Genomic DNA, 18,081 nt, shown 5'->3' with positions numbered 1-18,081 from the left:
GTACCTGTGTATGATTCTTTTCTACTGTCTATTTTCTGGGAAAGGCCTGGAGTTGAGTAAAAGAAAAGTTTAAGGATGAGTAGGAGAGGCTGCTCATGAAGTGATGGAGAGTATGGCTGGTCTATTATATGTGATTCAGAATTACTATTATGATGAATTTCCTAGAACAAGAAGAATTGCTAGGGGCCCCTTTCACACCACAGTAAATTATCACCATAAAAATAATTTCTTTTCCCCTCCCCATAACTCATCAGGGTAAAAGCTTGCAATGACCATTGGTTTGTCACAGCTAGACTGGGAAAGTAGCTCTGTGTTGCCTGTTGTATCCCAGGATCTGAGTAGCTTGCTTGGCCTGAGACCTCATGCCATCATGGAATACAATAGTGATAGCAAACCAAGGCTCAAATGGACATGTCAGTTGTCTAAGACCACAAAGCTAGGAAGTGTCAGAGCTGGAACTCAAATTCAGTCTCTGTGTTTGACTCCAGATCCCATCTATTTTCCCTGTATAAACAGGACTGAGTTTTGGAGAATTCCATTCATTAGGAGTATCATAATTCTACAGGTCACTGTGATAGTGCCATATCAGTCCTTGGCCCAACAGTTGGTCTGAAAATATTAAGACCAGGAAAAGATAAACAAAATTATCCTTAGGGATTTCAATCCAGAATGAAGAGTTCTTCCATGATGCCTTCCCACCTAACTTAGAGGCTTGGCCAGAACCATGATTACTTTCAGATTTAATCGACACTCTGTAAATGTTAGTTCTGTCCCTCTATCCCAGCACATACGGTGGGTGAAATACAGTGCTAGCAGCTAACAAATGCATCATGTCATTTAATTGGCACAGCTCTCTTATGAGGTGTAGGGATAAATATATCCCCACATTACAGATAAGGAGACTGAGGTACGAAGAAATGAAGTAACTGACATGTCCACTGTCTCAAAGCCAGATCTATCTGACTTTGTATCTAGTTTGCTCTCTATAGCACCTCAGTTGGTTCCTACTGATGTACCTACCTACCTCTGTCTCAGCGATATTTTCGGAGGCTTTAAATGAAATATTTTAACTGGATTCTTCAGAAATCCTTATTCGAGTTTAAAAATCAAGCCGTGCATGCTTTCTCCCTTGCCTCACCCTGGGTTATCCTCAGTAGTAACCTTGACGCCCCAGTAGAGTCCAGAGAAAAAGAAATTGTAAATTGATCTGAGAGGATAATTGAGGATTTCTCAGTTACCCAGGCTTTAACTTTGCCTCGACCTGAGATGCTCACCAGTCTTCACAGAAGAATAAACTGAGTCAATTAGCTCTTTGATTGGATGAGGGTTAAGGTTCTAGGTGTGGGTCTGCTTGCAACTAAAGTGATGATTGTTGGCTCCTAATGTTAAGACATTAGTAGCCATCTGTTGGGTGAAGGCATCCTCTTTTCTGATTTGAAGCTAGGTCTCAGTCAGTGGAAAAATGTTGTCATTTGTATTCTGCATTCCTCCTGTTTCCTTGGGGTGTGCTATGTTTAATAATGTATGCATTAGGAGATGCTGAAAAGTGTCTTTTCAGTATGTCTTTTTAATCTAGTCTTTTTCTCCCAATAGGTTTAAATTGTCCCCAAAGTGTGTGTGTGTGTGTGTGTGTGTGTGTGTGTGTGTGTGTGGTGTGTGGTGTGTGTGGTGTGGTGTGTGTGTGTTTTAGACCAAGTATTGCTGGAGAACACCTCATTATGTGTAGGTTATTGCGTTTGTGCAGCAAAATCTCCCTTAAGTAATATATCTACTATGTATCATTAAAAATGTATTCACTTTATATGTGCATGTTTTCAATTCAGGCATCTTTAATAGGGAAATATATTCTAGTAGATTAATTTACAGTATTTCTAAATAGTAAATCATAAACACCAATAAAAGAAAACATCCAAAATGTGCATATTTGAGAGTCGATTATATGTTGATTAACCTTATGTGCTTTTGCTATAATTCTTACTATTGTCATTTCCCTTGCTGTCAAACAACAATTCATTTTTGGAACGTATGATGCATAATTATGAATGTTAATACAACACCCAGCTGCATCTCATCTCCCTTTGCATTATGGTACAAGTTTACTTTGGGGACACAAAGGTACTTTCTCTCATTAGTCACAGAAACTGTAATTAGACACTAAACCTGAGATAAAAATATACTCATTATTTACCTATTTTCTTAATTAGAATTTTCATATCAAAAGTACAGAAAAATAATCTTTTTAATTCAAGTAAGAACAATGTGATCCTGTTTAAAAAATAAAAATGAAAGAAAAAAATCTGTGTTGTGGAGAATAGAGCAATGGACTTGGGGGTTTTGAATGCAGGCTATGAGTATTCTGTAGAAGTGGTGGAAATACTGGGCAAGTCTTTAAACATATCATAGTCTTGTCTTTATGGTTTCAGAGTAATAACTTTCACCCGACAGGGATCTGGCAAGAATTAAATAGGTACTTCAAGAGAAAGTACCTGATACTGGGTACATATTCAGTGAATGTGTATTGTTGTTATTAATATGGCATTTGAGATTTTTTAAAAAAGGCGTTTTCCAAAATTAATTCACCAATGATCTCTTCAAATGGCAAGGTCTCATGATACAATTTCATTGATTTAACAAATATTTTTGAGTGCTGAGCATGTATGTTAAGCAATGTGGTGGTGATCATAGAAGGAGTATGCTCTAGCCCTGTACTCTAGTTGAGAGAGATAAGACATACATAGGCAAAATGCTTGAGCAAGGAAGTACGTGATTATCAAAATGAGTGATGCCAGCAGCAAGTGATTTTGAAGATTAGAGGAAGAAAACATAACACTGTGTTTGCAAACAAGAGGGGGAGCTTTGCTTAATTCCTAAATAGTTTATAGGAATGCATAAAAAAGGGATGGAAAGAAATGTAGTTTTGGGAAACATAAAGGAGGTCCATCCAACTTAAGATTTATATAGGGGATCAGTGGGAGATAAATGTGAACAATCTATAGAAGGCCCAGAAAAAGCAAGCTTTACTTAGTAGGCAGTGGGGAACCACTGCAGGATTGCAAGCAGATGAATAAGTATGAGATTGGCATTTGTGGAAAATTGGTGTGGGTTGGATTGGATGTAAGGAGCTCATGCTACACGATTGCTTATGTAGTACAGGGAGCAGTGACAGTAGGAATAGACAGGACAAGTTAATAGGGGAAGATATTTCAAAGCCAGCACTTGGTGACTAATTCAGTATAAAGGCCGAAGAAGAGGAGGAGTACACAGTGATTACCAGGTTTGAGCCAGTCAGACCTTTAAGGATTTAAAATGAACAGACAAAACAAAAATAGAAAGAGCTAGGCTTGGCATCAATTTTTGTTTGGTTTTTGTTGTTTTTAGTTTGGGGTGATAGAAGATATAGAAAGCCAATGGGCAGTCGTAGGGAGTAGGTAGAACTGGTGTGGTATTTAAGTGAGAGGTCAGGACTAGAGATTGTCCTGGAGCCTTAGAATGAAATTTCTAGCCTAAATTAATCTAAATTCTACATAAATATTTGCAGGTGGTCTCTTCATCCTAAAAACATAATCTGCCCTTAACCTTTACCCTCATCCAACTACCAATTTCTTTTCCTTCATAGCCAAACATCTTAGACATTGGCTCTATTTTCTCACCTCCCATTTCCTCACTACAGTCTGCCTTCTACTCCTACCACTACTTTGCCACTCTCCTCTGTATGGTTCCAAGGTGAATTAATGTCTTCCAGATTGAAAAAAAATCCAAGGAGCGTAGTTTCTTCTCCTTTTCTAATGAGCAATTTTTCAGTAAGTTTTTAAGCCATTATTATATGGTAGAACTGGTGTCAAATCACATATAAGCTGGATGACCTTTGGTAAGTTACTTAATCACAGTTTCCTTTTCTGTAAAATGGGGATAATGATATTTACTTTATTATATGAGTAAATGAGCTGATATACATAAGCCCTTTGGAAATAGTAGTTGCTTAATAAATATTATTTTGTTTCATCATTGCAGCTTTGGGCACTGTTGAGCACTTTCTAGAAATTTGTTTTCTTTTATTATCATAACACTTTTTTCTTTTTTTGAGATGGAGTCTCACACTGTCACCTGGGCTGGAGTGCAATGGCACGATCTCCACTCACTGCAACCTCTGCCTTCCAGGTTCACGTGATTCTCCTGCCTCAGCCTCCCAAGTAGCTGGGATTACAGGCACATCCCACCACACCTGGCTAATTTTTTAATATTTTTAGTAGAGACGGGTTTTCACTATGTTGGCCAGACTGGTCTCGAACTCCTGACCTCATGATCCGCCCACCTTGGCCTCCCAAAGTGCTGGGATTACAGCTGTGAGCCACCGCGCCCGGCGCGTAACACTTCTTTTTCCTTGTTTTCCTACTACTAGTTATCTTGAGCTCTTTTTCCTTAATTTGTCTTATCCACAGATATACCCTAGAACAGTAGTTCTCAAACTTGAATGTACGTTAAATTTCCCTGGAGAGTTTATATTAAAGAACATACTGCTTCTCCCCTCTCTCCAGAGTTTCTGATCTAGTAAGAGCCCAAGAAGTTCTCAGATAATGCTGATGCTGCTGGTGTGGGGACTGAATTTTGAGAACCACTAACCTAGAGTTCTATCTCAGCCTCATTTTCTTATTCTATGAACTTCTATCGAGGGGCTTCAGGTACCACTGATGACTCCCAGATTTCTATATCTAGGGAAGAACACATGCCCAGATTCCAGATTATCATTTTCAACTGCATGTTAGATTTCTACACACGGAGTTGTCCTCCAGACACATTACAATCCAACATGCCCAAACTGATTCTGACGTACATACGTGAGACTAGTCAGGAAAGGTCTGAATAAAAGAGGAATAAAAGACAAAGCAGCTAGTCCTGTTAAAACACATTATAAAATTACAGTAATTGAAATACTTTGGTACTAGCACATGAATAGACTGATCAGTAAACCATAATGAAGTCTAACCATAATGATTCAAAGACATTGTTTAGTATATAACTTTTAGTATACGATTTTATCTTTAAATACGAAAAGTCTTTCTAAGCAAAACACAAAACCTGGGAGCTGGCCGGGTGCGGTGGCTCATGCCTGTATTCCCAGCACTTTGGGAGGCTGAGGCGGGCAGATTACCTGAGCTCAGGAGTTCGAGACCAGCCTAGGCAACATGGCAAAACCCTGTCTCTACAAAAAATACAAAAATTAGCCAGGTGTGGTGTTGTACGCCTCTAATCCCATGAGAATCACTTGAATCCGGGAGGCAGAGGTTGCAGTGAGTGGAGATCGCACCATTGCACTCCAGCCTGGGCGATAGAATGAGACCCTGTCTCAAACAAAAACAAAAACAAAAAACAACCAACCAAACAAAAAAACCTGGAAGCCATAAAAGAGAAAATTTTTAAATCTGACAACACGAAAGTTGAAATTTAAAGCACCCAAAAAATACAAAAATAAAATCCAAAGAAAAAAACTGGGGAAAAGGTTTTGCATCTGATATGGCAAGAGGCTGGTTCCCTTAATATATAATATATAAAGAGCTCTTGAGAATAACAGGAAAATGCCAACAAACCATTCAAAAAGGGAAAAAAGAACCTGAACAGGCAGTTCAGACAAAAAGAAAGTGGGCTTATAAAAACAAATGAAAGATACTCTGTTGGCACAGTGTCTCATGCCTGTAATTCCAACATTTTGGGTAGCCAAGGCAGGAGGATTGCTTGTGACCAGGAGTTCAAGACAAGCCTGAGAAACATAGTGAGACCCTGTCTTGACAAAAAGTCTAAAAATTAGCCAGGCATGGTGTTGCACGCCCTGTAGTCCCAGCTACTCAGAGAAGGCGGAGGCGAGAGCATCACTTGAGTCAGAGTTTAAGGCTGCAGTGAGCCGTGATCACACCCCTGCACTCCAGCCTGGGCAACAGTGCAAGACCCTAACTTAGGGAGGGAGAGGGGGAGAGGGAGAGAGAGAGGGAGAGAGAGGGAGGGAGGGAAGGAGGGAGAGGGAGGGAGGGAAGGAGGGAGACAGAGGGAGGGAGGGAAGGAGGGAGAGGGAGGGAGGGAAGGAGGGAGAGAGAGGGAGGGAGGGAGGGAGGGAGAGAGAGAGAGAAGCTCAACACTTACAATTAAAGCAGTATAGATTAATTTAAGCAATAAGATGTAACTTTCACCTATCAGAATGCGAAAAATCAGAGCGTTTAATATACATTTTTGTTGGGGGGGGGGCAAGCATGTGGAGAAATACATGTGCTCTTATACCTTGCTACTCAAAGTGTGGTCCTTGCATCAGCAGCATCTGCATCAACTGAGAGCTTTTTAGAAATTCAGCTCCACCCTAGATCTACTAAATCAGAATCTGCCTGTTAATCAGATCCCCAGGTGACTTGTAGGTATATGAAACTTTGTAAAGCACTGCTCTAACACATTGTTGGAAGTATAAATTAGCATAACCTCTTTGGATCTTAGTATATTTTATCACAATTAAACATTGATGTACTTTTTGACCTATAGTTCCACTTGTAGGACTTTATATAAAATATATAATCATGTATGTGTGTGAAGACATGTAAAAAGGTATTAATCACAACATTATTTGTCTTAGCAAAAACAACTTCAGTATTCATTACTTGAGTAAAGGCTAAATAAACTATAAAAAGTTCACTTGGTGAAATACTATTCAGTTATTTAAAATTTATTTAAGAAAAGTATATGTGGATACGGAATTATCTCCAGTATGTATTGTTAAGCACAAACAGCAAGGTTCCAAGCAGTATTATAATCTGCCTTTTCTGTGTCCCATTATTATAATTCCCATTTTAGAGATAATGTAAATGAGGCAGAGAGGTTAAATAACTAGCCCAAGGACACACAGCTGGAAATGGTAGATTCAAAGCCAGACAGTCTTGTTCTAGAGCTTATGTTCTTCACATTCTGCCATATTGCTGCTCAGGGATAAACAACAAACTGTTAAAAGTGGTTTCCCCTGGAGTATGGGGCACTCCTTTGTCATTGTATATGCCTTTGTGCTATGTGAATGGTTTTCCTTCTGCAAGTATTGCTTTAAATAATTTAAAAATACTTAAAAACTGCAATTTTTCTAAAACCAAACTAATTCTCTTCCCCACTCTTCTGCTGATGCTAGTGACAGGCTGAATCATAAACTAGAGTGAAAAATCTAATAGACACTGTATACTCCCTCTTATTTATCCCTCACATCTGTCTCATCAGCTACCAAGACTAACTGATTTTACCTCCTAGACCAGACATTTCTCAAACTTGCCCCTCTACTCTATCCCTGAATTATACATCGCTTGGACTACAGTGTTCATTTCCTCTCTGATCCACCTGCATCTTTTCTCCCTACAAAATGCCAATGGACACATCTTTCCAAAATGTGAATCTGATTTTACTATTCTCCATGTTCTGGCCCAGTTTGCCTGTCTGGCCTTACTGTTCACCACTTCTCTTCCTCATATATCCTACCCTCAGGACACCATTGTTCCCCTTTCATTTCCATGATTTTAATATGCTACCAATATTCCTTCTCTAGAAGTACCTTTCATCTGGGTCAATTTCTGCCCTTCCTTGACAACCAGATCTCAATTTGGATTTCCCCCTGGATGCAGACTGTTAGTAGGCATTATATATTCTGTACTATGCATGTCAGAATACCTAAAGTTTCATGCTCCTTCAGTGTTCCGTAAGAAATGTCCCCAGCATCAAAGCACTCCTGCCTGAATGCTGTGCATTCACATTCCTTGTAGACTCCTCTGCTCCCCAACATGGATGCAGTATCCTGCAGACTGCTTCTCCAGATCTCCCCATGGCTAATTCATGGTTTTTCTTTGTCCTAAGTTCTCTCCTGGCCCTCAGCACTCTTCTTGGTCTTGAAGGATTTCTGGGAGGCTTTCCCTTTTTTTTTTTTTTTTTTATCAATTTCAGGTTCATCATCCTCCCTTCCTATCCCTCTACCTGTACCTGTAGAGGAGGGAGGTTAGAATAGTGGTTAAGAACAAGGAAGGTCTAGGCTGCCATGCTAGTGAATTTGGACTTTTCCCATAAGTACTAGGAAGCCAGTGAAGAATTTTAAGCATGAGAGTGGCAGGACCAGATTTGCACTTTGAAAAGATGTATTCATTGGCATTTTGCAGGGAGAAAAGAGGCAGGTCAACCAGTTACAAAATGAATGCTATAGTTAAGGTGATTCAGGGATAGAGTGGAGGGGCAGATCTGAGAATTATCTAGTCTAGGAGGTAGAATCAATAAGTCTTGGTGCCTGATTAGACAGATGTGAGGGGTAAATAAGAGGAGGGAGTCCAGAGTGTCTACCAGATTTCTCACCTTAGTAAATGTCACCTGTCACCAGCACCAGCAGAAGAGTGGGAAAGTGTCTTAGTTCATTTATGCTACCACAACAAAATACCTTAGAATGGGTAATTTATAAAGAACAGAAATTTGTTTCTCACAGTTCTAGAGGCTGGGAAATCAAGACCAAGGCACCAGCAGATTCAGTATCCAGTGAGGGCTATTCTTTGCTTCAAAGGTGATGCCTTGTTCCTGTGTCCTCACATAGAAGGAAAGCAAAGGGGAAAAATGCTGTGTCCTCACATAGCAGAAGAAGTAGAAGGGCAAAAGAGGCAAACTCTTCCTCAAACCCTTTTATAAGGGCACTAATACCATCCCTGAGGGCAGAGCCCTCAATGCCTAATCCCCTCCCAAGGGCCTTATCTCTTAATACCATCACCTTGGGAGATAAGTCCCAATATGAATTCTGAAGGGACATACATATTTAAACCATAGCAAAAAAGAATTAGTTTGGTTTTGTAAATGTTGATTTTTAAGTGTTTCTTTTTTTTTCCCCAAAGCAATACTTGCAGAAGGCAAACCACTCAAATAGTACAAAGGCATATACAATGAAAAATGAGTCCTCTACACTTCAGGGGAACATTGTTAACATACCATAATGCTATATTATTTTCCTTCTGAGGAACATAGATTCACCTACCCCCACCTTCCCAACCCACTCCCCACTGAATTTCCTCATTTCCTTACTGCAAAGATAGTTCAACATATACAAATCAATAAATGTGATATACCACATTAGCAGAAGGATAAAAGTCTTATGATCATCTCAATAGATACAAAAAAAGAATTTCACACAGTGCAACATGCTTTCATGATAAAAAAAAAAAAACTGTCCAAAAATTAGGTGTAGAAGGAATGTGCCTCAACACAATAAGGCTATATATGAGAAGCCCACAGCTAACATTATATTCCATGGTGGAAAGCTGAAAGCTTTTCCTTTAAAATAGGGAACAAGACAAGGGCGCCCATTTTCCCCACTTCTACTAAACATATTACTGAAAGTCCTACCAGAGCAATTAGGCAAGAAAAAGAAATAAAAGCCATATCAATTGAAAAGGAAGAAGTTAAATTGTCTTTATTTGTAGGTGACATGATCTTATACAGAAAACCCTAGAACTCCACCAAAAGGCTCTTAGAAATAGTAAAAGAATTCAGTAAAGTTGCAGGATACAAAATTACCCTGTAAAAATCAATAATGTTTCTATACACTAACAACAAACTTAGAAATTTTAAAAATGATCCCATTTACAATAGCATCAAAATAAATCTAAAATACTTAGGAATAAATTTAATCAACGAAGTAAAAATCCATATACTAAAAACTATAAAATATTGATGAAATAAATTAAAGAGGACACAATAAATAAGACAAATAGATAAAAAATAAAGATATTCCATGTTCATGGGTTAGAAGAATTACTATCATTAAAATGTCCATACTGCCAAAAACAATCTACAGATTGAATGCAATCTCTATCAAAATTCCAACTACATTTTTTCACAGGAGTAAAAAATTCTAAAATTTGTAAGGAACCACAAAAGACCCCAAATAGCTAATGAAATATTGAGGACAAAAAAAGCTGGAGGCATCATACTACCTGATCCCAAATATACTACAAAACTATAGTAATCAAAACAGTATGGTACTGGCATAAAAACTGGAAATACCATTCAATGGAACAGAAGAGGGAGCCCAAAAATAAATCCACACATTTACAGTCAACTGATCTTCAACAAAGGTGTCAAGAACACATAATGGAGAAAGCATAGTCTCTTCAATAAATGGTGTCATGAAAACTGGATATTCACATGCGGAATGAAATTGGACTCTTATCCTACACCATATATAAAAACCAATTCAAAATTGATTAAAGACTTAAACATAAGACCTTAAACTCTAAAACTACTACAAGAAAACATATGGAAAAGCTTTTTGACATTTGGCTTTGGCAAAGATTTTCTGGCTATGGCCCTAAAAGCACAGGCAACAAAAGCAAAAATAGATTGGATTGCATTAAATTAAAAAGCTTCTGTACAGCCAAGGAAACAATCCACAGAGTAAAGAGACAACCTGCAGGATTGGAGAAAATATTTGCAAATCATATTTGATAAGGAGTTAATATCCAAAACATATAAGGAAATCAAACAAGTCAATAGTAAGAAAACAAATAACTTGATTACAAAATGGGCCAAAGATCTGAAGAGACATTTCTCAAAAGAAGATATATAAATGGTCAACAGGTATATTTTAAAAAGTGTTTGACATCACTAATCATCAGTGAAATGCAAATCAAAACCACAATGACATATCACCTCACATCTGTTAGAATGTCTATTATCAAAAAGACAAGTGCTGGTGAGGGTGTGAAGAAAGAGGAACCCTTATACACTATTGGTAGAAATGTAAATTAGTATAGCCATTATGGAAAACAGTATGGGGGTTTCTCAAAAAACTAAAAATAGAACTATAATATAATCCAGCAGTCCTACTTCTGGGTATATATCTAAAGCAAATGAAATCAGTATGTTAAAGAGATGTTTGCACTCCCATGTTTATTACAGTACTATTCACAATAGCCAAGATATGGAATAAATCTAAGTGCCCAACAACACTTGAATGAATGTGTTATAAATGAATGAAGAAAGAAAGAATGAATTTATTCTTTATTTATGATGAATAAAGATGATGAATAAAGAAAATATGTTATATATATTTCATATATAAAATATATGAAATAAATATATACACACACACACACATACAATGAAATACTATACAGCCATAAAAAAGAAGGAAATCCTGTCATTTGTACAACATGGATGATACTGGAGGACATTATGCTAAGGAAATAAACCAGGCACGGAAAGACAAATACCACATGATCTCATATGTGAAATGTAAAAAAGCTGAACTCTGACCCAGCAATCCCATTACTTGGTATATATACAAAAGAAAATAAATAGTTCTACCAAAAAAGACACCTGCACTTGTTTGTTCATTGCAGTACTATTCACAATAGCAAAGACATGGAATCAACCTAGGTGCCCATCAATGGTGAATTGGATAAATAAAATGTGGTATATATACACCATGGAATACTATGCAGCCATAAAAAAGAATGAAATCACATCCTTTGCAACAACATAGACAGAGCTGGAGGTCATTGTCCTAAGCAAATTAATGAGGGAACAGAAAGCCAAATACCACATGTTTAGCTCCCACTTATAAGTAAGAACAATGGGTACTCATGGACATAAAGATGGCAACAATGGACACTGGGGCCTACTAGATAGGGGAGGGAAGGACAGAGGGGGACAAGGACTGGAAAACTACTGGGTACTGTGGTTAGTACCCAGGTGATGGGATCATTCGTACCCCAAATTTCAGAATCACACAATATACCCATGTAACAAACCTGCACATGCACCACCTAAATCTAACATAGAGGTTGAAATTATATTAAAAATAATAATGATAATAATAAAACGTCAAACTCATAGAAGCAGAGGGTAAAATGGTGGTCACCAGGAATGGGGTGGGTGGGGCAGGAAATGAGCTGTTGATCAAAGGCTATAAAGCTTCAGTTGAACAAGAGGAGTACGTTCTGGAAATCTAATATATAGAATAGTGACTGTAGTTAGTAATAATGTATTATATACTTAAATTGCTAAGAGAGTAGATCTTAAACGTTCTCACCACAAAAAATGATAAGTATTTGAGGTTTTGGATATGTAAATTAGCTTTATTTAATCATTTCACAATGTTTACATATATGAAAAAATATATTGTGTATTATAAATATGTACAATTTTATTTGTCAGCTAAACCTTAATAAAGCTATACAAAATGAAATGAACAGCTTGATGAACTTGAGGTTTGTGAATGTAAATACCTCAGAAAGAGAAATTTCCCAAGGGCTTATGTGGAACATTGTGGAACCAGACAAAAGACTTAATGAAAAGAAGCCTTACCAGAGAAGTACATATATGGCAACTGCTCACCAGCACTTATCTCCCCCTGACAAGGGCAGCTGTGATTCAAGAATTGCCCTCTTGGTCCTGGGAGCTTCCTCACCCTAAGGAAGAACATTACTGTCCCTGGAACCTAAATACTTTTTAAGCAGCTGCCCTCTATTATACATATAGCACTGATAGCTAAAGGTAGGCTTCCAGCCTACCTTGGAAAGCAGCACCCCACAAGAGCCAAAATAGCAGCAGCCCGTATTTAGAAGAAGTCACTTGAAAATCTGTTTTAAAACGTATGCTACAGTAATGGTTCTCAAACTTATAAGCGTGCATTAGAATCATCTAGAGGATCCACCACGATCAAGTCAGCTTCATCCCTGGGATGCAAGGCTGACTCAGCAAACGCAAATCAATAAATGTAATCCATCACATAAACAGAACCAATGACAAAAACCACATGATTATCTCAATAGATGCAGAAAAGGCCTTCAATAAAGCTCAATACCCCTTCATGCTAAAAACTCTCAATAAACTAGGTATTGATGAAACATCTCAAAATAATAAGAGCTATATATGACAAACCCACAGCCAGTATCATACTGAATGGACAAAAGCTGGAAACATTCCCTTTGAAAACCCACACAAGACAAGGATGGCCTCTCTCACCACTCCTATTCAACATAGTATTGGAAGTTCTGGCCAGGGCAGTCAGGCAAGAGAAAGAAATAAAGGGTATTCAAATAGAAAGAGAGGAAGTCAAATTGTCTCTGTTTGCGGATGACATGATTGTATATTTAGAAAACCCAATCATCTCAGCCCAAAATCTCCTTAAGCTGATAAGCAACTTCAGCAAAGTCTCAGGATACAAAATCAATGTGCAAAATTCACAAGTATTCCTATATATCAATAATAGACAAACAGAAAGCCAAATCATGAGTGAACTCCCATTCACAATTGCTACAAAGAGAATAAAATACCTAGGAATACAACTTACAAGGGATGCGAAGGACCTCAAGGAGAACTACAAACCACTGCTAAAGGAAATAAGAGAGGACACAAACAAATGGAAAAGCATTCCATGCTCATGGATAGGAAGAATCAATATTGTGAAAACGGTCATACTGCCCGAAGTAATTTATAGATTCAGTGCTCTGCCCATCAAGTTACCATTGACTTTCTTCACAGAATTAGAAAAACGTACTTTAAATTTCATATGGAACCAAAAAAGAGCCTGGATAGCCAAGACAATCCTAAGCAAAAAGAACAAAGTTGGAGGCATCACGCTACCTGACTTCAAGCTATACTACAAGGCTACAGTAGCCAAAACAGCATGATACTGGTACCAAAACAGATATATAGACCAATGGAATAGAACAGAGGCCTCAGAAATAATGCCACACATCTACAACAATCTGATCTTTGACAAACCTGACAAAAACAAGCAATGGGGAAAGGATTCCCTATTTAATAAATGGTGTTAGGAAAACTGGCTAGCCATGTGCAGAAAACTGAAACTGGACCCCTTCCTTACACCTTATACAAAAATTACGATGGATTAAAGACTTAAATGTAAGACCTAAAACCATAAAAACCCTAGAAGAAAACCTAGGCAATACCATTCAGGACATAGCCATGGGCAAAGACTTCATGTCTAAAACACCAAAAGCAATGGCAACAAAAGCCAAAATTGACAAACAGGCTCTAATTAAACTAAAGAGCTTCTGCACAGCAAAAGAAACTATCATCAGAGTGAACAGGCAACCTACAGAATGGAAGAAAATTTTTGCAGTCTATCCATCTGACAAAGGGCTAATATCCACAATGTACAAGGAACTTAAACAAATTTACAAGAAAAAAGCCCCTTATAAAAGTAGGTGAAGGATATGAACAGACACTTCTCAAAAGAAGACATTTATGTGGCCAACAAACATGAAAAAAAGCTTATCATCATTGGCCATTAGAGAAATGCAAATCAAAACCACAATGAGATACCATCTCACACCAGTTAGAATGGCAATCATTAAAAAGTCAGGAAACAACAGATGCTAGAGAGGTTTTGGAGAAATCGGAATGCTTTTACACTGTTGGTGGGAATGTAAATTAGTTCAACCATTGTGGAAGACAGTGTGGCGATTCCTCAACGATCTAGAACCAGAAATACCGTTTGATCTAGCAGTCCCATTACTGGGTATATACCCAAAGGATTATAAATCATTCTACTGTAAAGATACATGTACACGTATGTTTATTGTAGCACTATTGACAATAGCAAAGACTTGGAACCAACCCGAATGACCATCAATGATAGACTGGATAAAGAAAATTTGGCACATATACACCATGGAATACTATGCAGCCATAAAAATGGATGAGTTCATGCCCTTTGCAGGGACATGGATGAAGCTGGAAACCATCGTTCTAGGTAAACTAACACAGGAACAGAAAACCAAACACCACATGTTCTCACTCATAAGTGGAAGTTGAACAATGAGAACACATGGACACAGGGAGGGGAATATCACACACTGGGGCCTGTTGGGGGGTAGGGGGCTAGGGGAGGAATAGCATTAGGAGAAATACCTAATGTAGATGATGGGTTGATGGGTGCATCAAACCACCATGACACATGTATACCAATGTAACAAACCTGCACATTCTGCACATGTATTCCAGAACATAAAGTATAAAAACAAAACCAAAATTCATATTGCTGGGCCCCACCCCCAGAGTTTCTGATTCAAAAGGTCGAGGATGGGTCCCCAGAATTTTCTTTCCTACAAGTTCTCAGGTGATGCTGATGCTGGTCTATAGAACAACTTCGAGAACCACTATTTGGGGGTTGGGGGGTACATAGAAATTTGGAAGCAAAAAACTTGTGTTCAAGCCTTATGTGATTTATTTCACCTCCCTAAGCCTGAGTTTCTTCTTTTCTGAGGTGGAGTTAGTAAGGTTATGAGAATGAAATGGAATGGTGTATATGAAAGTTCTTTATGAACCGTAAATGTTGCATAAAAATATTAGCAGTTAGATGGCTTTACAAATGGTACTTGCTGCCACACCTCCACCACCACCACTAAATTTTCGTGTACTTTTGTTCCCTCTCTAGCCAACTTTGTCCCACCAAGTCTATCAGGCAACTGGAAAAGAACTAAAGCCAGGAAGGCCCTGAGTAGTGTTTTTTTTTGTTTTTTGTTTTTTGGTTTTTTTTTTTTTCAACACACTGGGCATGGCCTTGATACTGACCTTGACTTGACTTCTCTTTTCCTTTGCCTGGCCACCTCTCAAACTTGCTCCTGGTTCTTCCAGCCCTGGTCTACTCTCACAGCAAAGAATAACTCCCGGTGCTAATATTAAGGGTAAAAAACTGTCAGATGGAATTTTTAAAAAATAGTAAGACAAAAGAATCCACTGCCAAGCAGCAAAATTATGTGGAAAAAAAGCATTTTGCTAGGTTGGTGGGCTCTAGGCTGATTTCCCTGAGGGAAAAATCTAGATCTTTGAAATAGTTAAGTGAAATCACAAGTATAATTGCAGATTCCTAATTTAAGAATATGTCAGACAGTTATATCAGACAGTTGCCTGGGTAAATGATATGTCCATGTAGAATGGTGACATTTTTCTTTAGAAACCTCTTTTTGTGGCCGGTTGCGGTGGCTCACGCCTATAATCCCAGCACTTTGGGAGATCAAGGTGGGCGGATCACGAGGTCAGGAGATGGAGACCATCCTGGCCAACATGGTGAAACCCCATCTCTACTAAAATATGAAATTAGCCGGGCATGGTGGCACGTGCCTGCAGTCCCGGCTACTCGGGAGGCTGAGGCAGGGCAATCTCTTGAACCCGGGAGGCGGAGGTTGCCATGAGCCAAGATCGCACCACTGCACTCCAGTCTGGCAACAGAGCAAGACTCCATCTCAAAAAAAAGAAACCTCTTTTTATTTAAAAGGTAATACATGTGTAGTGTATAAAATCTAGAAATGATTTAAAAGTATGAAAAATAAAAATAACCCTTAATTCCACCACACAAAGATAAATACTCACTGGTACAATATTAGTACATTTACATCCAGCCTTTCAATATGTGCATGTCTGTATAAGAATATGTATACAGCCAAAAAACACATGAAAAAATGCTCACCATCACTGGCCATCAGAGAAATGCAAATCAAAACCACAATGAGATACCATCTCACACCAGTTAGAATGGCAATCATTAAAAAGTCAGGAAACAACAGGGGCTGGAGAGGATGTGGAGAAATAGGAACACTTTTACACTGTTGGTGGGACTGTAAACTAGTTCAACCCTTGTGGAAGTCAGTGTGGCGATTCCTCAGAGATCTAGAACTAGAAATTCCATTTGACCCAGCCATCCCATTACTGGGTATATACCCAAAGGACTATAAATCATGCTGCTATAAAGACACATGCACACGTATGTTTATTGCGGCACTATTCACAATAGCAAAGACTTGGAACCAACCCAAATGTCCAACAATGATAGACTGGATTAAGAAAATGTGGCACATATACACCATGGAATACTATGCAGCCATAAAAATTGATGAGTTCATGTCCTTTGTAGGGACATGGATGAAATTGGAAATCATCATTCTCAGTAAACTATCGCAAGGACAAAAAACCAAACACCGCATATTCTCACTCATAGGTGGGAATTGAACAATGAGAACACATGGACACAGGAAGGGGAACATCACACTTCGGGGACTGTTGTGGGGTGGGGGGAGGGGGGAGGGATAGCATTGGGAGACATACCTAATGCTAGATGACGAGTTGGTGGGTGCAGTGCACCAGCATGGCACATGTATACATATGTAACTTACCTGCACGTTGCGCACATGTACCATAGAGCCTAAAGTATAATAATAATAATAATAAAAAGAAAAAAAAAGAATATGTATACATATGCATATATAGTTCTTGAATTGGACTTGTAATATGTTCAGGTTTATATACAATTTTTAAATTTACCATTATATTGTGAGCCTTTTTCAGGGTCTTTAAGTAGTCTTCAAAAACATGGTTTGTAATGACAAACTATTATTCCTCCATGTAAATGCACAATATGTTCTAACTCTTCCTAAATGTTGGACAGCTAGGATATTCCAAATTTTACCATTATGAATAACCCTGCAGTGGAAGACACTTCAAGTACATAAAGAAATGTGTACATCTTTAATGGCTTTCTTAGGATAAAATCCTAGGAGTGGAAAAACTGGATCAAAGGATATGAAATTTCTTAAATATAATTCACATACCATAAAACTCACTATTTCAAGTGTGTAATTCAGTGGGTTTTAGTACATTCACAAGGTTGTGAAACCATTACCACTATTTGCAGTAAAAATACAGAGCATTTCACAAATTTGCGCATTATCCTTGTGCAGGAACCATGCTAATCTCTGTATCATTGCAATTTTAGTATATGTCAGCCAAAGCAAGCACAGTAGAAATATTTTAAGTCTTCTGATAACATATGCCAAAATTCCCTTAAGCAAGTGTGTACCCATTTCCATTCCCACCCAACAATGTATATCTATTTCCCCACAACTTTGTCAGCACTTATCTTTAAAAAGTATTGCCAATATCACTGAAAATGGCATTTCATTGTTTTGTCTCTATCACCAGCTCTTCTTCCTCTTCTCACTGAACTATAGCTCTGCAGAGATCTATCGTCCCCCGTCTCCTTTGCATACATTCACCATGGGCAGTCACATCCACAGC

At 38.2% G+C, this 18,081-nt stretch overlaps 1 protein-coding gene and 1 pseudogene across 9 annotated transcripts in view; one reads left to right on the top strand and one right to left on the bottom strand.

Moving 5' to 3' along the window:
* The window catches only part of SHROOM4 (shroom family member 4), a 283,821-nt gene that overhangs the window by 147,686 nt on the left and 118,054 nt on the right, over positions 1-18,081 (top strand). The gene's annotated exons all lie outside the window — the stretch shown is intronic.
* On the bottom strand, positions 17,700-17,800 carry LOC129025502 (U6 spliceosomal RNA; annotated as a pseudogene).

Source organism: Pongo pygmaeus, chromosome X (genome assembly GCF_028885625.2).
Source record: "Pongo pygmaeus isolate AG05252 chromosome X, NHGRI_mPonPyg2-v2.0_pri, whole genome shotgun sequence".
In the NCBI taxonomy this organism is placed as follows: Eukaryota; Metazoa; Chordata; class Mammalia; order Primates; family Hominidae; genus Pongo; species Pongo pygmaeus.
Note: the sequence above shows the minus strand (reverse complement) of the source record. Positions and strands in the feature narration are given on the sequence as shown.